This window comes from Nematolebias whitei, unplaced genomic scaffold, assembly GCF_014905685.2.
Source record: "Nematolebias whitei isolate Nwh7 unplaced genomic scaffold, NemWhi1 Nwh_scaf_450, whole genome shotgun sequence".
NCBI lineage: Eukaryota > Metazoa > Chordata > Actinopteri > Cyprinodontiformes > Rivulidae > Nematolebias > Nematolebias whitei.
This window is the reverse complement of record NW_023618995.1, coordinates 1-15,111: the sequence shown is the minus strand read 5'-3', so window position 1 is coordinate 15,111 and position 15,111 is coordinate 1. Positions and strand designations below refer to the sequence as shown.

The window sequence follows — 15,111 nt, the reverse complement described above, 5'->3', positions numbered from 1 at the left end:
AGGATGTGAACATCTTCATCCTTGGAAGAGTGACCGCTGGCCTGGAGATGAGTGTAGACCGCAGAATCCTGGCCTGATGATGTTGATCTTCTGTGCTGGGCCATCCTTTTGGCCAGTGGCTGTTTTGTTTCCCCGATGTAAGACTGATCACAGCCCTCCTGACACTGAACTAATATTGTGTATGCTGTTCAGTGCCGGTTTAAAAAAAAAAAAAAAGAACTCCACAGCTTTACTAATTCTGTTGGATCCCTGGTGGTCTAGTGGTTAGGATTCGGCACTTTTGCTGCCGCGGCCCGGGTTCAATTCCCGGTCAGGGACTATGTTTGTCGCCGTTTGACCACGGCATTTGAAGCTGTCTTTTTAAATTTCCCAGGTGGAGAGGACTCGCACCGACACGGATAACAAATAGTTTTACCATTTAATTTCTATAAAGGCAGGAAAAGTTACAGGCCTTCAGCGTTGGGCCTCCACCAGGATGTAGTAAAAGTCCCGGGTTATGGAAGTACTTCAGCTTCACATTGATGTTATTCTCTTTACACCAGCTCTCCAGGTGTTCCACCTCCTGCCTGTAGCTGGACTCATCATTGTTTGTGATGCAACCCACCAACGCTGTGTCATCTGCAAACTTTACAATATGACAGCCTGGATGGGTAGCTGCCCAGTCATATATGAGCAGTGTGAATAGGAGACAGATCAGCACACATCTCTGAGGAGAGCCAGTGCTGAGGGTTATGGTGGAAGAGAAGTTGTGGATCCTCACAGACTGAGGTCTGTTTGTTAAGAAGTCTAGGACCCAGTTGCAAATGGTGGGGCTTAGTCCTAGTGTGAATAGTTTGTCCATCAGGGTTTGGGGGATCATGGTGTTGAAGGCAAATGTGAAGTCCACAAAGAGCATACGGACGTAGGGGTCCTCTGCTCCAGGTGGGTGAGAGCAGTGTGGACCACAGAGGAGATGGCATCCTCTGTTGATCGGTTCTCACGGTATGCATACTAATGAGGGTCCTTGTTTATGTTGATGGTTGTTTTGATGTGGGTCATGACCAGTTGTTCGTAGCATTTAGCGACTATCAGGGTGAGGGCCACTGGCCGATAGTCATTCACACCAGTCACTGTTGAGCTCTTTGGGACTGGGATGATGGTGGCAGTCTTCAGGCAGGTGGGAACTGTCTCCAGGGTAACTGAGGTGTTAAAGATGTCTGCCAGCACCTCGCAGAGCCGAGTGACACATTCTTTCAACACTTTCCCGGGGATGTTGTCTGGGCCGGTTGCCTTGTGTGGATTAATCCTCCTGAAAGTACTCCTTAATTCTGCTGGGGTCACGCTGAGCTCTTCATCCGGTGGTGAGGTGAGTCTGGTGCTGGGTGGTCTGTTCAGGTCTTCAAGGCATGCATAGAACTTGTTCAGGGCATCAGGTAGTGATGGGTCTTTGGGGCATTGTTCGCTCCTGCCTTTATAATCTGTTATACACCTAATGCCCCTCCACATGCTCCGTGGGTCTTGTGAGGTGAATTTACCCTCGATCCTCTGTGCATATGTGGCCTTGGCCCTCTTAATACCAGCAACCAGCTCTTTCCTTGTCCTTCTCTGCTCCTGTGAGCTTCCAGACATGAAGACAGTGTTCCTGGCTTCCAGCAGGGTGCGCACCTCTGCATTCAGCCAAGGTTTTCTGTTTGGGTAACTTTTAACATATCTTAAGGTGGAGACGGTGTCAGTACATGTGCTAATCTACCCCAGAACTGAGGATGCGTATTGATCAAGGTCTAGCGCGCCATCATTTTCAGCAGCTTCTCCGAAAATCTCTCAGTCTGTTCTTTCAAAACAATCTCTCAGTATGGGGCCACTGTCCTGGATCCAACATTTAACTTTCTTTTGTACCGGTCTGGAGCGTCTCAGCCGGGGCAGGTAAAGCCCCCAGTATACTCCCGCGTACGTCCGTTCACATGTACGTACATACGTGTGTGCTATACGCAGAGGGTTCAGACTTGATACTCGAGAGTACACCCTGAGCAGATGCAGAGCAGCTTCAGAGACAAGTGGCGTTTACCTTTGGGACAAATTGAGGTTGCCCATTGATAATTTGCTACACGCCTACTGGATTGATTGACAGGTCGAAAAAATAAATAAAATGAGCGCTGGCAGCCTCAGCCGCAGTGGTGTTCTGTGTTTATGTGTTGTTAATAAAAAGATCTAAACTTTTTTTTAAAAACAGGGAGCGCTGGCTCTGCAGCCCCATACATCAGACCAGCCCACCAGGAAATCTCCAGACTTTCCCTTAGCCATGCTGGACCTGAGTTTAATTCGCTCGTGACAAATTCTTTCATTTCTCACCATTTCAGTCATGGCATCAATAGAGGAGATCAATTGCCTTTTGGCAAAAAAACAAAAGAAAAGGCCAGATCAGGGATGAAGAAGTGGAATTTAATACATTGGTGTTGCATACAAAACAGTCCGTCGCTGGGCAGTTTATTGTGCGACACCGCATCCACGTACGTAGTCGTAAAGGACATGCCCTGGGGGGTACGCTCGTACCTCCGCGTATGGATGTCCGCGGGAGTATACTGGGGCCTTAAACAGGAGCCAGGAATATTGAGATCAGAGAATCCTAGGTGGGGGCGGGGTTATGTATATATGATATGGGCCAAATGAAAGTAGCCATTTGTTAAGGTGATTTTACACTAAAGCAGTTAAATATGGGAAAACAATAATACTTCATTTATACATACAACTCTAAGATTTATTGTGAAAAGAATTAGTGATTATGTCACTTCCTGGGTGGGGAAACTATAAAGGGGACATGGGTTCCACTCAGTGGTAAAATAAAGGAACTTGGGAGCTGAGTGGATGTCTGGCTCTTCTGTCCCCTTTCAGGGGGTATAACACATACAGCTATAGGAGACTACCATCTCCATACCACCTGAAAGTGCAGGGAATACTCACATGACTTGTGAAAGAAACTTTAGCTTCAGTTTCTCGCCTGTATGCGCTGCTACGGTTTCGTCAAAGATGGAGCTGTCTGTGTAAGTGTCGCTCCTGTCACAGCACAGAGCATCAGGGCCCACAGAGAAGCTTCTGGGAATATTTATTTGAACTCAAGGCTTTGGAGGTTGTTTTGTTATTTACATTTTATTTATTGTATTTTCACAAATTATTTTTGATTTGTAATTATTTTTTCAAACCCAGAAAAGAAATTCACTTGAGGAGAAATTTTGTTTTATTCCTTTATATCCTAAATATATTTTACTGTTTTATAACGTGTTGCGGTGTGATATGTACAGTTTGTTTATTTAAGTCTTAAATAAACAAACTGTACATATCACATTTTAAGAAAAAAATTCATAAAAGGAGTGCAATGAAGGGATCATTTTTATTTAATTATCATAGTTTCTGAACACAATAATTATTATATAATTTATCCTTGCATGATCATTTTGTGCACTTTGTTTAAGGAAAAAAAAAAATCCAGCCATCACGAGGTATGGGGAAAATTTGTTTTGTTACTGTTCTATTTTTTCAGGGAAAAAAATTTTTATTATAATAAAGTATTTTTTATTTACTTACAAACTTTGCCTAATTCTATCCTGGGTTTTAACTAATAAATGATCCAAAGGAAAAATCACAAAACACTTAAACGTCATCAAAATTCAGCGTAATTATTCAAAGTATCGTATCAGTATCCGTATTGGCGATATTGGACCTGTATTTACTTGGTATCGATCAATACCAAATTTTGCAGTATCGCACACCACTACCACAAAATCTAGTTTGAACATGGCTTGTGAATGAGCTCGAGTGACTATAGATGAAGCTCCACCGAGTCCTGTCACCCAGAAATCTAGTTTGAAGAAAAATGTGACAATGCTGCTCACACCATCTAAATTATATCACGGTGGTACAGGTGGTACTTCTTTGGACTGAACTGCAGACCTGCTCACTGCACAGCCTGGAAAGTGTCTCGCAGGTTTTGGAATGCCCTTTGGAAGTCAGCAGCATGGACAAGGACGTGTCTAAATAGACTGAATTATTTTTACACCTGTTAAGAATGAGTGTTTGATTAAGAAGGTCCTGAGAGGATTGGAGGTTGATGAGATGAAAGAATAAACAGAATATGAATGTTTCACACTGGGTTAGTCTGAATAGATTGGAGTGGCTTGAGTGGATGTGCATTGGTTTTGTGACAACAGACTTTTAAAAGGTGTACAATGTTTTCCTTAATTTCTCCAGTTATAAATAATTGTATTCATTTTAATGTCCAGCAATTGAATAATATGATTAGAGATGCTTCAGGGAGTATAGGAAATATTAGCTGCAACTTTGTTAAAGGGTATCAGACCGGACTAGCTGTGGATTTTGTTGGCTGAAAAGGGAAGTGGCTTTTTTACGTTTGGGCAGGAGTGTTGTACAATATTCATTCTGAATAATACTTGTCCAGATGGTTCTTTTACAAAAGCTCTTAATAGGTTTTAAATCATTATGCGATGAGTTAGAACATTCTGGTATATGGATTATTGAGCATGCATCAGGATATTCTGGTATAGATAATCTGTTAAATGATAAGTTTATACCATACATACATAACATACCACTTTATTTATAAAGCACTCAAAACAGCAACAAGGCCAACCAAAGTGCTTTATTATGACAATTTATGGGCAGTAAAGGACTCTTGTGATTTATATTGTATATAATGTTTTTATATAATTATTTAACAACAACAATATATATATATATATGTTCTAGAATTGCGCCGCTCAAGGTGGCTGCATGTTGGAGCAGCTCTGTTACTTTCATTCTCAGATTTTGCTTTTGGAAACTTTAATTCCTCTTTTTCTGGATGTAAATCACATTTTTTGGATGATTGTTTCCTTTGGTATCTGATGCTTTGCAGCTGGAATTATTTTTTTGTTGTTGTTGTTGTTTTGGAATTTGTTATGATGCATAACCATGGCAACAACACAGTTTTCTACAACCAACAGAAGCTGATCAACATCTCAAAAGCTCAAATAACATCTCAACTACAGCCCCAAATCTCAAATGAGTTGAAAGGATGTTCTGTGGACGCATTCTCATCTACCTGCCGGCTGTGCTCGAGTGCCTGACCACTGAGATCCTGGAACTGGCGGGGGACACGGCTCATGACAGCGGAAGGACAGCATCGTCCCTCAGCACCTACAGCTGGCTGTCCGCAGCGATGAGGAGCCCGTTTCTTAGGATCCACTGTGGGATGGACCTTTACAAGAGATCCTTCCTGTCTACAGCCATCAGCATCTACAACATCTCTTAATGAAATGAGGATAACGAGATACAACAACAAATAATTTCCCTTTGTGATTAATAAAGTATTTTTGAATTGAATTTGAATTGAATAGTAATAAATTATATATATAATATATATATATATATATTTTTTTTTTTATTTTTTTTTTATTTTACATTAGTGTTTAGTGTATATCTTTGATCTTTTAGCAAATCGTTTTTAACGAAACGTGTGTAGATGGAGATCTCCTAGAAGGAATGAGCATAACTGGATATCCTCTGGAAGACACAAGCGTATAGGTGGAGAAGTATAAACTGATTCAATGTCTGTTAGCATTTCTCAAGACAAAAACACAGTTCTATCTGTAGCCGGTAAAAAATCAGACCCCTTCAAACTACTCCGAATGTTTTATGTAACTGCTGCCAAATCACAAGGTTTGGACTGTTTATTTCCACAGAAGTTCCTCTGATGAAAGTGTAAAAATGGCTGACAAATTAACAGAACCATCTGTTAATGCAAACAGAATTATTTCTTTCAGAATGATCATTAATATATCAACAGAAACAGAAAAACTCCCAAAGCACCCATCCTTTGATTGAGATACCAAAAAGTACCGGTAAATTATCACATGCAGAGAGCACAAATAATCTCAAACAAGTTTCTCTCCAAACCAAAGTGGAAATTACTGATGAAATTACTCAAGACACCTTCCAAAGCACATATTGATTATTATTCAAATATTAATAATGCTTTAGTTACTCAAATAGCTTCAAAAAAGACAAAAAGTTCTGCTAAAAGCCACGGTAGTTTCTGTTACATTATCACAAAATCCTAGATACAGCACGAGCCCTTCCCATTTGAAGGAAAACAACAGCGTTTAAATCTAAGTGTGAAGACAACTGTCCCTCTAGTACCCAGAAAAGTCAGCAGCGTGGGTTGATCAGAACCACTATCCGGGCTTTTTGTGGCATGGCTCAAACTAATTTCAAACGTGTCCACATGGGGCACTACTCGGACCAGTACTTTGATCATTTTGACGTTATTTTGAACTGTTCATGTTTCATTGCATTGACTGTGTACCCATAATAAATACACTTGTTGTCATAGGCATCCCACTATATATAAGTAACTTTTCCAATGTTATAAAGGTACGAACACCTTTCTCCAGGTTGTTTGGATCGGCAGGCACACCAGGAGACTTCACCTTAGTTTAAGAGAGTTTTAATACACACCACAGTTAAAGTATTACAAAAACAAAGTACTGACATGCATTTCAGGAGACAATGGAGGCGTACTTCACCTAAAAAGTGGCTCTATGCTCAAGATTGTCTGACGTTAATTCCTGCTTTAGGATAATATAAGCCCTTAATGAACCCGCCTCCCTCCAGGATCGTCTCCTATTGGATGACCATCTAGTCAATCTAAGGTTACCTTGGCAACCACGCAGTCATATTTCTTATCTTTCAAGGAAAAACTAGTTTTAACTGGATTTTCTGTACCAGTCTCGAAAGTTATTTTTCTTTGTTCTGTCTGCAGACAATTCTGCCCCTCCTTCCTGCTCAGTGCTGTATGAAAGAAGTTTTTCACCTCTATTTGATAAATATGTGTGAATAACACACACAAAAATAGATATGATTTGAATAAAGTATAAATATAAAACTATGGAAAAGTGAACACACACATAGTGCAGAATAAAATATACACACAAGGTATAAAATGTCCAGTGAACACACCCAGCCTGTCTATTCATCACCAACTACCGGTAAGGTATACTGTAGCTGCTTTTCAAAGAATTTGATGGTTTTGGCAACAGACCGACTGAGGCAGTCTGTAGGCAGTCTCCCAAAAAGTACCGGTAAAACTAACATGCAGAGAGCACAAATAACCTCAGAGACATGTTTCTCTCCAAATCAAAGTGGAAATCACTGATAAAATGACTTAGCCACTTTCCAAAGCACACACTGATTATTCTTCAAGTATTAATAATGTTTTGATTGCTCAAAGAGCTTCAAAAAATGCACAGAAGTCTGCTAAAAGCCACGGTAGTTTCTGCCACATTATCACAAAACCCCAGGTCAGCATGAGCCCTTCCCATTTGAAGAAAAACACTGAGGTATATTTTTATCAGAATTATATATTATCTTACTGAAATGTGTGAGTATTTTTATTAGAAGTCTGTATAGTATGATTTCATGTGTTAAAACAAGACATAATTTGATTTGGGGTTTTGTTTCCGGTAAAGTGGCATTTTAGATATACGCCTACATTTGAGTGTTGGATCATATTTTGAAAGATGAGGTATCATTGGTCGAGAAGCTGGTCACATGTAGGGAGGTCCTATCAGCGGAGATGACAACCACAGTGGGTGTGGACAGTTTTCAAAGAAAAATGTGATGCATTCAAACAGCCGGGGCCATTTCTGAGATAAGAACAGGCCTATCTGGCTGGTGTTGTTAGACTTAATGTATGAAGAACAGACCAGCAAAGATTGAACAAACGATCGAATCTCATAGCTAGTGTTGTTCAATACCAGGATTTCTGTTCCGATACTGAGTAAAATTCTGGCTTGTATCAGCGACACCAACACTAGTAATTTGTGCAAATGCACCCATTGTGTAAAAAAAAAAAAAGAAAGCTGTGTACTGCAAATCAAAGCTGCATAAAGAATTCAAGACATCAAAGTAATTTATTTATTTTAAACTCAGGAGTATGTTGAGGTAGTGTCACCATTTACAATATAGCTTATCTAATATGGGCCTTTTCCATAGCTCCTCTTCAGCGTGACTCGATTCAGTTCGGTACGCTTCTGAGCCCTTTTCCACTATCACTTTTTCGTGGAACCGGCACCTTTTTTGGTCCCTTCTTCCCAAAGGTACCAAGCGAGCAGAGCCGGCACCAAAATATGACGTCAGAACACTGTTGGTCACTGACTGGTCAGGGGGCGGAGTCACTAGATGGGTTTGAGTTTTTCAAAACATGTGATCCGCCATTTGCAATTACCGGTGTTCGAACTTGAGGAGTGATGGGACCTATTTTTAAGCTTTTAAAAACAATAATGAAAACACGTGGTCTAATGCTGAAGTGCAGGCATTTTTTGTGCTTAGTGGCTGACAACAACATTTAGAGCAAGTTAGATGGAGCTCCGCCGGTCCTCGACTCTCTCCTGTCTTCTCCACCGGAGCCTAAGAGCCCCCTCAGGCCGTGCAGGGTGTCATCTCTCCAGCCCCAAGCTCCGCTGGTCACTGCGGAAGCTCCTCCATGATACCAACTTGGGGTTCAGGCTCTGGGCTGGCCTTGCATGCTCTGCGGGCTCTGAGCTCCGCTGGTCACAACGGAGGATCGTACAAGCTGATGACTCACAGAAGGCCGTTGCCCGGACCCCAAACTCGCTTGCTCATGAAGGCCGATCCCGGCAGACAGGCGGACGGGGATGGGTCTGGGATGGAGGTGTGGAAACTATTTATAAAAGCATTTTATGTTTAAGAAAATAATGTATTTTTTTAAATCAGTGAAGAAAAATGAATAAACGGTGCCGGCTTTATCATGAAATCCTGTTTTCACTTTCATGACTGTTAAATAATCTGTTTGTTAACTCAGCTGAAAAATCATAAAAAGACACAAATTTATTGGATCTCTCGGGAATATTTCCCTCAAATTCAATTCAGTTTTTTTATATAGTGCCAAATCACGACAAAGTTGTCTCAGGGCACTTTACAGAAACATTCACATACATAAAAGCCAATTAGTAAAGTTCTCTAAGGAGGCCAACAGACAAGTTAAATATTGGCTTTGTTGCAGTCTCCCATCTTGAGCAAGCACAGTGGCAACAGTGGAAAGGAAAAACTCCCTTTTAAAAGGAAGAAACCTCCAGCAGAGCCAGGCTCAGGACAAGCGACCATCTGCTTTGACCGACTGGTTTGAGAGGACAGGAAGGAGAGACAGACGAACACAGAATGGTAGGTCCAGGTGCACCTGAAAGACAACAAAAACACATGTTAAGGATAGAAAAAACCATTACAAATACAAAGCAGGTTGAGCAGAGTAAGTAAAGACAGTAGCAGAGTGAAAATTGTGGTCAGTTTTCCCTCCAGCAGTCTAAGCCTATAGCAGCATAACTAAGGGACAGCTCAGGAAACCCAAGCTGACCCTAACTGTAGGATTTAGCAAAAAAGAAAGTCTTAAGCCAGGTTTTAAAACGTTGGTTACGTACTGTAACCCCAGATTCTATGAATATAGGCGTAGCCCTTTAAGGCTGTCACTGATGGGTTTTATCCCGTTATGCGAAGCATTACACTGAAAAGTTTAGTCCACGCCCACCTGCTGTGTGGGCCCCACCTGGTCCGTATGAGTTACGTTAAGAGTGGGTAATCGGCTCCCAAATAGCTTTTTTTCTTCAGCCATTTAGGAGCCAGTGAGGCCCAATGCTTAAAGGGCTACGCCTATACTCATAGAATCTGGGGTTACAGTACGCAACCATCGTTCTATTTCATATAGGCTTCGCCCTTTAAGGCTGTCGCTGATGGGCTAAGGGCGAAGCGGATGTGGTCCTCGCCTCACTGGGTCCATTCGAACACCGTATGAAGCGAAAGCTTGCCCAAAAAATGTCTTGTCATTCAGCTCCCCATGTGCATAATTATGTGTACCATGCACAGATGCATGCTGTGTAACTATGCATTCTGAAAAGCATGAACGCCCCGGAAACTTTCAACGGGGAGGGAAGATGTTGAAAAAAGGGGGCCATGAACCAACCGGTTCACAGCTGAACAGTATGAACAGATTAATAATAACAAGTGACCTGATTATTAATCAAATGAACTGATTGGTAACAATAGTCATGAACTGATTAGTGACAATAGAACCAAAATAACAGACACAACTTGTGGCTGATAACAACATCTCACACTGTAATGCATGCAGTCAGATGTGAGCTTAAACGGGGTTCCATGAAAACAATAATATTCATTCTGTTAGAACATTAAGGACAGAATGTGTCATGGAACGGACCGTCACATCACGTAAATAGAAACGAATAAATGAGCAGGGTGTTGACCACGCGGCCGAAGTGCAAATGTCCTGCATTGTCATACCATTATGCAAAGCAGTCGAAGATGCAATACCCCTGGTCGAGTGCGCTCTGAGGTTAACAGGAGGCTCTAAATCTGATGCTCTGTAGGCTTCAGAAATGGCCTCACACAACCAGTGTGACAAGCGCTGGGTGGATAACGGGCGACCTGCAGGTGCATCTCTATAATGCACAAACAAATGTTGAGTTTGACGCATTGCAGCTATGCGCGCTATGTAACACGTCAACGCCTGCACCGGACAGAGAAGATGGAAAGTTGCTTCTTATTCTGATTTGTGGGGGGGAGGGAAAACCCCCTCCAACCGCTCTTGATTTAAAAGAGCTTGTGATGTTCTAGGCATAAAAGCTGGATTTGGTCTTAGATCAGCTGAGCGGCCGTCAGCCTGAATTCTGAGACATGACGGAGCAACAGAGAGAGCAGATAAATCACTCACCCTCTTAGCGGATGTTAAAGCCAGCAGCAGGGCTGTTTTAAGAGACAAGAATTTAACCTGATCCAGAGGCTCAAATGGGGCTATGATCAGGGCCCGCAGGACCAGCGTTAAATCCCACTGTGGAGCAAGTGGGCGTGAAACAGGCCTGTGTCTTTGTACACCTTTTAAAAAACGCTTCATCAGCGGATGATTAAATGCTGTTCTGTCTCCGAACTCTTCATGACAGGAAGAGATGGCTGCAGCGTACGTTTTAATTGTGTTGAACGCCAGATTTTTGTCCATCAGCTGTTGCAGAAAAGACAGCACATCGCCTAGTGGACATGAGGTGGCCTCTACACCTTTCTCTGTACACCAACGCTGAAAAGCTGTCCACTTTGATGTGTACAGCGCTGTGGTAGATGCAGCACGTGAATCCTGGATTGTGCGCACTACATCTTGCGGGAGACCCATCCTCTAAATGGATCCGCTCAGCGGCCAGACCCACAGGTGCTGGCCTATTTCTGGGTAACTCCTGATCGCTCCTCCTGCCTGGAGGAGAGCGTCATCCCTCCACGGCAGTTTCCACAGGCGCCCCGATAACAGGAGTTGTAGGACTGGAAACCATGGTGCATTCACGCGCTCGGGAGCCACCAAGAGAGCTGTCAATCCCTCCTCCTGAACTCGGTTCAAGAACCTTAAAATCAGGCTAGGTGGGGGAAACGCTTAAAGCAGCATTTTGGGCCATGGGCTGTGAGCAAACGCGTCCACCCCCAGCGGTGGTTCGTCTCGTGGGCTCAGTGAAAACCATAGTTGACACAGAGCGTTTTCTTGTGTCGCAAACAGGTCCACAGCTGCTTTGCCAAATTTCTGCCACATCTGGGCCATCAGATCTGGATGGAGAGTCCAGTCCCCGTGACGTGGACCGCCCCTGGACATCACATCTGCCCCTTTGTTCAGAACACCGGGGATGTACACTGCTCTGATGGAGAGCAGATTTTGGGGAGCCCAACACTGTAGTTTTCTCGCAATGTGTAGCATCTGGGCTGAGCGCACACACCCCTGCCGGTTTATGTATGCAGCAGTCACCTTGTTGTCTGTGCGAATCAAAACGTGTTGATTCTGCAGCACAGGAGCAAAGTGTTGAATCACTTTCAAAACAATGCGACACTCCAAAACATTTATGTGAGCTGATGTGTGATGGGGCCACAATGCTCCTACAGCTTGAGATAGGCATGTCCCCCCCCAGCCTGACAGCGACGCGTCTGTGAAGACTGACAGGTGTGACGTGGGTCTGCGGACGGGGACTCTCTCCGACAGAGCCATTGTGTTTCCCCAGTGTCGGAGGTCTGCTCTCACGGAGAGAGGAACAGTGATCATCCGTCTCTTTTGTTTTACAGAATCCACACGCAGACGCGCAAACCACCTCTGGAGGCGTCTCATGTGTAATAAACCCAGCGGGACCACTGTGTGAGCTGACAACATTGTTCCTAACAGCTTCATGATGGAAACAGCTGTTACCACTCTGCCAGGTCTTACGTGGCAGAGCTGGTCTTTTAGAGTGTCGATTCTCGTTTGTGATAAACGAGCCCGCATGGTGGTCGAGTTTGCTCCACTCCCAAATAAACAATCGTCTGGGCCGAGAGAATCGAGCTTTTCTTCCAATTTATGGTGAAGCCCAGATTTAACAGGTGTGATGTCAACACCTGAGCCTACATCGCTGCTTCCTGTCTGGAGCGTGACAGCAGCAGCAGGTCGTCCAGGTAAAACAAAACTCTCATCCCTGCTCTGTGTAACGGTTGCAGGGCTGTCTCCACACACTTTGAAAACGTACGAGGCGCGAGGGAATAACCGAACGGCAGCCTGTTGTACTGATACTTTATCCATTGAAAGGCGAAGCGCAGAAATTTTCTGTGTTTTGGGATGATCGGTATGTGGAAGTAGGCGTCTTTCAGGTCGATGGAAACAAACCCATCGTTTCTCTGGATGTTGTCCAACAGCTGTTTGGTTGTCAACATGTGAAACGGTCTGTCCATGATCACCTTGTTGAAGACTGACAGATCCAAAATGGGTCTTGTTCCTTCGGTCCGTTTGGGAACCAGGAAGTAACGTGAGTAAAACCCTGTGTTTTCCTCTCCATCGGGAACTCGGGAGATCACCTCTTTTACCAGAAGTTCTTGGACTTCTGCATTTAGGAATGAGATTTGGTCTGGTGATGACAGGACCGTCTCTAAAATTCCTCAGAACGGAGGGGATCGGGTTGCAAACTGCAATGTGTATCACCTGTTTAACAACCTGGTCATCCATCTGTCTGGTGAGCATGTTTTTAGCCACTCCGTGTAACGTTCTTGGAGTGGGCGCGCATTTAGGTGACGTGTCGTGTTTTGTATGGATGTCATCCAGTCCACCTCCTCGACCGCCGTCATGCGCCGCAGGAGTGTGATACGCGTGACCCAAGGCGAGGCTTTTTCGAAAGGGCTCTGAACGCGCCTGTGTGCTGTGCTTGGACCGCGGGTCTACCTTCATGTCTAGGTGGACCGGTTTGTATGAGGAGAAGCGTTTGACAACTGATGATGCCGCGGGGGCGCGCGTTTGACGCCACTGCGGTGAAGCGCGTGTCGCTCCTGCCGCTAGCAGGGTCCTGCACTGGGCTCGCTTCGCGATCTCGCATCTATGCTGACATGAGCGGGCGATCACTGACAAGCGGTGAGCGCGACTTCATTCACGCCGTGCCGTTTGAGTGAAGGCTGTGAGCCCGGCAGGAGCACGCGTTTTCTTTGGTGGGACGCGCACCGCTCTCGCTGAGAACGAGGTTCGTCACTGGGTTCGCTCAGCTGTCTCACGCTTATGCTGACATGAGCGGCCGAGCGCTGAGGAGTGGTGAGTGAAGGCTGCCCGCGCCGCGGAGGCACGCGTTTGCTTAGGTGTGGCGCTCTAGCTGAGAGCAAGGTCCTTCACCGAACCCGTCCTGCGGTCCCACATTTATGCCGATTTGAGCCGGTGAACGCCGGGGAGCTGTGTGTGCACCATCATCAACGCAACGCTGTTTGGGTGAAGGCTGTTTGCGTCGTGCGAGTGCACGTTTGACACCGCTTGGCTGAGGATTGTGCAGCTCGGGCTGAAAACGAGTTATTTCGCTTACCACTGTTGTGTCATGTGAGCGTCTCATCTCATTTTGGAGCAACGATGATTTAGAAAAACCTTTATTTAAGGACACCGGCTTGTTTTGTGTGGAGTGTGCGCAGCCACTGTGAGTTCATCCGAGCTTACAGACTGGCTAAAAACAGTCCAGGATTCTGCAGTCTACACTCATCTCCAGACCAGCGGTCACTCTTTCAAGGATGAAGATGTTCACATCCTGGACAGAGAGGAACGATGGTTTGAGAGAGGAGTAAAGGAGGCCATCTTTGTGAAAATAAATCGTCCATCATTAAACAGGGGTGGAGGCCTCCGGGTTCAACTGTCCCCCTCTTACAATGCTGTGATTGCTAGTATCACTCAGCCCTCTGTGAGTAGTAAACAGCCATCAGTGTGCTAATGATCCATTGTTAGGCTGATGGTCCTTCTTGAGCATGTGATCAGCTGGTTTTGGTTGTCAGCAGCAAACTGGTTGATCCACTCTAAGAAGGTGCTATTTAAGAGACTGAGCTGAGCAGTGAACAGCACCTCAGACTGAGGAAGTCTCTTGGATGAGAGACGAAACGTTTCTAGAATTTTTTTGCTTTGTTTTGCTTTTGTTTTTTTGAATGTCCAGAGGACCAGATTGAACTTTTTTGGATCATTGAATGATGTTTTATTTCAACGTTTGTGTAATTTTTCCACACACCCTCTGCAGACCGTCATTTTTTTAATCTTTTCCCATGAGCTCTGCGATTTGTTGGCCCAGGGCGCCGCCTGCTGCCGATCTCTGGGAAAACGCTGAACTGCTGGTTGCCGGGATGAAGAGGGCTGGTCTCTGACCGTCGGGGCTGGTGGTGGAGCTGAGCGAGACGACGCGGCCGTGGAACGTTGTTGTTTTTGCCTCTGCTCACGACGATCTCTCCAGCGGGCCGGGGGGGGCGGGATGAGCCGCGCGGCTTGATGAGATGGCGCACGGTCTCCGACACCTCCTCCGACTTATTGGAGTTCTCCAACATGGCCTTGAAACTGCTCCCGAACAGCATGTTTGCCGTGATGGAGCCCTCCATCAGGTCTCTGTGCAGCTTCTCCAGCAGAGAGGGGGAATGACGGAGCCAGGTGGATCGCTGAATCATCGTCATCCACACTGCAATTCTGGATAGGCAAACCACAGAAGAGGCACACATGTTGAGAATGGCGTCAGATGCCTTGCAGAGGGAGCTCCTGGACTCCTCAGGCAGATCTGC

General features: G+C 44.7%; 1 non-coding gene across 1 annotated transcript; it reads left to right on the top strand.

Annotated features, from left to right (window-relative positions):
- The first annotated feature begins 246 nt into the window (after positions 1–246).
- trnak-uuu lies at positions 247–318 on the top strand. The gene has a single exon. It is a non-coding gene; the product is annotated as a tRNA-Lys (tRNA).
- The last annotated feature ends 14,793 nt before the right edge of the window (positions 319–15,111 follow it).